This window comes from Asparagus officinalis, chromosome 9 (assembly GCF_001876935.1).
Source record: "Asparagus officinalis chromosome 9, Aspof.V1, whole genome shotgun sequence".
NCBI lineage: Eukaryota > Viridiplantae > Streptophyta > Magnoliopsida > Asparagales > Asparagaceae > Asparagus > Asparagus officinalis.
The window spans coordinates 10,601,609-10,608,945 of NC_033802.1; the positions used below are offsets into that span (position 1 = coordinate 10,601,609).

The 7,337-nt window shown below is 32.7% G+C and overlaps 1 long non-coding RNA gene across 1 annotated transcript; it reads right to left on the bottom strand.

Moving 5' to 3' along the window:
- LOC109824389 lies at window positions 2,628-6,128 on the bottom strand. Its single transcript, XR_002242625.1, has 4 exons — window positions 5,917-6,128; window positions 5,157-5,230; window positions 3,314-3,495; window positions 2,628-2,907 (listed from the first exon to the last, which is right to left on the bottom strand). It is a non-coding gene; the product is annotated as an uncharacterized LOC109824389 (long non-coding RNA).

Consider the following 7,337-nt stretch of genomic DNA (forward strand, 5'->3'; position numbering starts at 1 on the left):
ATATTCAGAGAGTTAAAAAGATTGATAAGCCACTATTATACATTCACATCTATATCAAGGCTTATAGGATTGGAATTGTACATTACTTCAAAGAAAGGTTCTCTTGGTTTATGAGAGGGGTTGATCTCTTGGTCTAGAGATCGGTGTGACGATTGACATGATCTTATCAATTGGGTTTGTAATTTTTATGGTCTTGCAAATTGGTCAGGTTTGCTTTTGATTTTGTAAGGTTTCAAAATCATAGTGGAAACTCTCAAGCAGGATTTGCTTGGGGACTGGATGTACACCGGGGAGGTGGAACCAGTATACATGCTTGTGTTTGTGATGTTCATTTTCTGATATTGCCATTCTTTCTTTGCAATTTATAATCTACTTTGCAAACTCACCCTCTAGTGTTTAAGTGTAAAGCTTCTGTAGATTTTTATAAGAGCGCACTCTATTCTTAAGGGTCACGATCCTACACTTGGTATACATAAGCAAAATCAGACCCTACAGTTTATTATAGCTATTTAAATTATTACTACAATTAAAATATATTTTTTAATTATTATAGAATATTTAATTTATTTTTTAAAATATTGCATTAATTAAAATATGTTTTACTATATTATTATCGATTTATTTTTGATTATTTTTTAAAAAATATTGCAAAATTTATGATATATATTCAGTTTTCTAAAATATTTTTGCAATTATTATTTTTTACTAAATAAATTTGTTTCCAAATTTATAAAATTAATATATACTGATAATAGTATTCATATAAAATTAATTTATGGATATTTTATCAGGATGTATAATATTGTAGTATACAAACCATTAAATAAGCTTGGAGTAGATGAAAATGATGTCATTCTAAAAGTAAGAATCAATGGAACATGGAAAAGACAAAATATAAACATTGGAATCTCATCTCGAATTAACTTTATTATCCTTGATAACTATGTATATTTAAATTTTTATATATACTGCTAATTGTAATTTTAAATAATACAAATTTACTTTAATTATGACATGTTTTATCCAAGTTTAAGTAAAACACTTATGTACATGATTTTTGCCATAAGAATGATGTATTACGATTGAGAAAATTAATACAAGAAGGAAAAATTCATATTTTCTCAAACGTAAAGATTGTTACTGCAAGTAAGATGTATAAATTAGTAAGCACTCAAGTATCTATTTATTTGTGTTATTGTACAAACATCAATGTTTTAGAGGAGGATGACAATGATATATAGAAGTACAAAATCTAATATTTTTCTTACAAGGAGATTGAATCAAGAATTGATTCAAATGAATTTCTTATACGTATGTGTTAAATTTATATTCCTCATAGATTATCAAGTATATCAAATTATACTAAATTTCAATTGTTTTCTTATATAGATGTGATTGGAATAGTTGATAACATTTATGTGATTAATAGCATAGATAGGAATGGGAAAAAGTTTTGTTTATAAGCTGTACAATGCATGGTAATGAGTAAGTTATGATTTTATTATTTTTTGTATGAAATATACATAAATATATTTTATAACATAAATATTAAATATATATTTTATTCTTTTATCAGGTTCAACACCATGGGAAGATTTAGCATGTGCTCTGGAGGAAAAATTAAAACGGACAAAGAACCAGCTCTTTCAACTTTCAAGAAGAGGATTACGATGGAGAAAAAATAATTAGAAAATATTAGAGTTTTTCTTAATATTTTGCTTATTATATCCTATGACCGGTTAATTGATTGAGAACCTTTTTTGGTGATGCATCATCTGCGATATAATTTTTTTTGAACATTAAACCATCTTATATCTTAATTTTATTTAATTATATTTAGGATATTTTGATTATCTTCATTTTATTCATTTATTATAAAAAATTTAATTTAAATAATCTTAATTTTATTTATAGCTTTATATAAATTATTTCATATCATTATTTCCAGGCTGGTACATGTTATCTAAGCTCAATGGGGCTGGGTGAGAGTGAGGTTAATTTGTTTCAAAGGAGGTTGAGTCGTTAGATTTGTAAAATTATATTCGGACAAGAATGATTGAAACGTGACGAATAATGGATGAATTACGATGAGACAGTGCTTAGCACGGGCTAAAACACTAGTGCCATTTTATGTTGTTAAATTTTAACTTTGATATTGTAAAATGACTTACTCAGAGCACCAAAATTAAAATTATAGGAATTAGATGATTTTGGAATAAAATCTTTAGGGTATTAAAGTGAAAACTTGTATAAACTTTGGAGCATTTAAGTGCAAACCAGCCCTTCTTGTAAAATTTGTTGCTGGAATATTTTTCTCCGATTTATTTTTCAACTTGTCCTGGAATTTCGTCCATGATTTATAAATTTCGTCACTTTTATCTTTAATCACACCTCATACGTTCATTCGATAAAGATAACAATATTCAATCGTTTTGATCTAACTAGTATACCATACGTGCATTGCACGTGATGCATATTAAGAAACTACATGAGTTTACATATTTGAAAGTCAAGTAAATATCAACAATTAATCTAAAATTTCTAAGGCAACAACAAAGAAAAGCAGACAAAAGCCTCTACTAACCTCATTCATTAGACATAAGAAAACATCACAACAGAGGAGAAAATGATGTAACACAAGCAACAAGTTCATCTCGCGTAAAAAGACACAAAACTAGCTCCACACTTCATATATACTATCACCAGTTCAAGCTGCTCAAAATCAAAATTGAACCATTTGCTGCATATGTCAAAGTTCCATAAGTTACGAATTTTGTACAGGGCAAATTATTTCTTTCCTCTCAGTTTCATTCCCAAGACCCTCTCTAGTTTGGTAGTTATCTGCTGATTTGGAATTGCCTTTCCTGACACGTACTCTTGAATCACTTGACGCTTCTCATTGATGAGCTGCAAAATTTATCAACGTTAGAATGGGGCTAGATCCATTCTGCATTGGTTGTTCTATATGTAAGAGGAATGCAAGGACTCTCCAACCATATCCTTGACCTCCTGATTAAAGCAACTTTCTAACTGTTTCATGCTCATTCTTCATTTACTTCTCACTAAGGCACACGGATGTACAGTATATCCTCATTAGGTAAGGTGTTGAATGCCAAGAATGAGTTTATTTTCACGCTAACATGATGGAATGTTATTAAAAGAATGTATTGTTGGGATATCCACGGGTAAGGCAATTGTCTATACGGATCAAGAGCTAGTGACTCTATACGGATCAAGAGCTAATTGGCTCGGATATTAAATGGTTAACTCAAGTGAAAAACTACACAAATGAAGTGGTTACCATGAATCATACCAGTAATACCATCACCTAGAAGATGTTTCCTACTTTTATGGCCTCCATTTTCTGATATATCCTTCTTGCTCTTTTCCATATTTGCCTCAGTATCTTTCATGCGCTTCACAACCACGGCCATGTGACTGTGACCTTTCTGAAATTCATTCAGTATGTCATAAAGCGGAAGATCACCATATACCCTGGTCGAAAGAACAAATTATTACGCTGGTCGGAAAAGAAATTGCTTTTATAAAGAAATACAGCTATAAACCGTGATTTTTAATATTATACTATTAGTTCCTGAGAATTTACTCTATTCTTTGATACTTAAGTTCAAAGATGGCTTCTCATGGCTGAACATTAAACTGAACACAGAATCCAGGGGTTAGCGGATGAAGGTTGCGTAATGCACATAAACATATATAGCACAGATACTCTTATCTCCAAATCATGCCACACTGAAGACATGATAGAGACATAAAAACTCTTGCAAGTATCGATTTTATTGATAAATGTCGTGTGACGAATGGAAATTTATGGGACAAGAAATCTGACACTGCACCATGTTGTAATCGATGAAAGGATGCACACTTCCATCCCAACTTTCCTAAACACATGATTCGTACACAATAATTCTTGCTGCATAATTGTTATTGATGAAGGTTTTTGAAGAATGACAATTGATGAAAGACAAATGTGTACTGTCAGATTGTCTCATGTTAATACAGGTATAGATTCAGACTTCTTTCCATCCAATTCCTACTACATTTGTACTATTTTAGAATTTAATATGTTCTTTTCATGGCTTACCGTATGTCCTGTCATGCCGTGTCCGTGTCCAAGCTTCTTAAATCAGAATGATAAATTTTATTGGCTTTGAGTTAAAAAAAATGCTATAGGATTCTATAAATTTTGTTTCTCAAGATAAAACTGCATTTGTCAGGATATGAATTTGTATTAGCATTTACTCACAATGTTACAATAACATCCGACTAAAAAAATGTGGTGCATAGGACATAGGAGACCAGCCAATTGGAAAAGTAGACATCAATAGATGATGTATGTGAAATGTGCATATGACCTTTATTTAGTTTTCTTTATCTTTTCCGAGGACATGAGCTAGCTATGCCTGTATACCATATTCATAAATAGGGGAACATGATTCAACAGTTAGGAAACCATCCATTAATTTGCTAGCTGATCCCGCCCACATGCATGCGCATGGAAGGATCACATAATATTTGCTTTTGCTGACAAAATTCCTACACATCCTGAACCATGTAGTGATGTCTGTGTTACAAAAATCAAGTGTTACAAAAATCAAGAAACAAAATCACCCTGTACAAGATAAGATCAGACTTGTCCAAGAAATGTGCTTTCAGCTGATGCATCCACTCATTTAACAAGGAGACTACACAAATGGTAAATGATAAATCAGACGTTATCGCTTGCAATCTTACATTAATAAAATACTGAAGTTTGGCCCAGAACATAGAAATGACAATTATACTATTAAAAACATCAAAACCAAGCATTACTATTATTGATAAGGCAACGAGATCTTTCTAGAAATGTGTTTTAAATGGAGATGTGATAACGGCATATCATAAATATTAAAATAATACACAAGGCATAGCTTAAATATTAAATTGAGTATTGCATACCAACTTGAGAACTTACTTAAATGTGCAAACATAAAAACAATTAGAGTACTTAAGGATGGAAAACATTTGATGGAAAATAGGAGTTAGTGTAAAATCTATCCTAATGACTGTATAGTAATGCTCCAGACTTTACCACAAGCTATCCTTGAATAAGTAAAAAAAAAAACTTCTGATCTGTTTTTAAGACAAACGCATACCTAGGAATTTTTCTTATAGTAACATTCCTAATGGGAACCTCGTCTTCATGGCGGCAAGTAATCAGATTCTTAACCTGGAAGGAAGACAGAATTACATTATCAATCACAGGAAATATGATTTGCCTCAAAAGCAAAAAGTAAAAAAAGGCATGCGCGCACGCACACAGAGGAATCTTGATCATTTAAATGTATAGGTTGAAATCATCTTGCATCTGCTTCTATTGAATCTTTCTCATTGAATTTTTGTCATCTTACCCATAATTCTTATTTTACCAATAGCGGAATAATACTTTCTAATTCCTAATAAAGATTTCTAGCCATAGAAGGTCAAAAAGAAATAGTGTGTTCAATGAAAGGGAAGGAAATAATATAATGATGTTTTATATAAAGGAAACAAAGGGAAATGCAGGTGGAGCAAGCACATACACATAACAAAAGGCATCAGTGAGTTAAACCAAGCTGAACGGCTTTAGCCAAATTTACAAAGGAAAAAATGTGTATCAAGGAACCTTATTGGTGTAAAAACACTCCTCCAAGCTTTAGCCAAATTTACAAAGGAAAAAATGTGTATCAAGGAACCTTATTGGTGTAAAAACACTCCTCCAAATAAGGTGACGGCACTTGAACCAAAAACAGTGTATCAAGGAACCTTATTGGTGTAAAAACACTCCTCCAAATAAGGTGACGGCACTTGAACCAAAAACAGCATTATGGAATGCAATGCACCAACCAATTCCTAAAATACCTGTAATTTTCTTACCGATTACAAAAGGGAATTAAACTCGCCATACACACAGCAGTCTTCATAACAGTGCTTGAAGAAGGTAGTCCGTGTTGACAAATAATTATGAATGATGAAGCATATATAAACCTAACTCTATAAGTCTGTGATGAACCATGGTAGCAGCTAGCCTCTGATGAAAAATGGTAGCAGCAGCAACAGCAGTAAGGTAGACCGAGCAAGAAAATGGAAAAAAGTTTCTAGAGAGTGAAACAAACAGTTATATACATTCTCCATTCCTTCATTTAGCATTAAAAATAAATATTTGATATATAAAAAGACCAAGCTAATTATTCTGCTAGGGCCCAAAGAGCAGTTATCCCCATATGCATAAGTTTTCTCAATATTCTGCAATGATCTTAATTTGGGACATACAAGACAAATATTTAACAAAACAGTACATCCAATTATATTGGATGAATGCCCATTACATCTAATGTATACAAACTTATAGGTAGTCTAGTAAGAAAGAAAATTACATACATGTCAAGCTTAGAGTTTATATCAAGGGAAAAAATTTCAGAGATTGTCGTCATAACATCTTTAGCAGAACATCTTTAGCAGTCTTTTGGGTCAATTCCAGGGCTCTAGCAATAATTGGTCTCGTAATGAGTTAGCTCCCCACCCTTCCCTGCCTAAAAATCAATTGAGCGTGTAAGAGTTAGGATAAATATGTGGTTTTAAATAAAATATCAAGCATAATTTGCAGATATGCATTCAATCTGATGCACCTGTCTTGCATAAAGTCAGAGAAGCAGAAGAACTAAGATTGCTTAAGCTTACATCTGTTGAGTTAAATAAACTTACATTAATCTGGGAGATTACAGGAAAAATAATAAAAATGCATAAAATCGTTAGAATTTCAAAAGTTTGGATTCAAGTTATGTTTCCAACAAAGCTTCAAGTAATTATTCTACATAACAGACTTTTTTCAAGCCTTTAAAAAAACCCCAATTCATGTATGAATCAACGAATGACATACATACTAATTTTGAAATTAAACCCAACTCATCGTGCTAACATGATGGATGTGATTGGTTGAAGCACGTGAGCAGGCCCCAGGCAAGCACACGGACGAAGCCAAGCCAAGCACGCAACCACGTGAATCGTTTCCGCGTGAGATTTGATAGCCAGGCCCACCCGATTATTAATTCACATCTTAGCTATATATAGAGCTGAGATTTGTTCCCTAGGGTTTGGTGCAAAGAGGGCAGGTGCGAAGTGAGGGGAAAAAGCAGAGCAAAGGACGGTTGCAGCAAGGCACAGGCAGAGGTGAGTTTCGTGTGCAGGGGTGTAAAGGCGGCTGTCTCTTGGTGAGTGCAGGGGCTCCTTTTGCGGCTACGAAAGAAGAGAAAAAGGAGGTGCAGGTGCAGGAATTGAGGGAGATTTAAAAGTCGGCT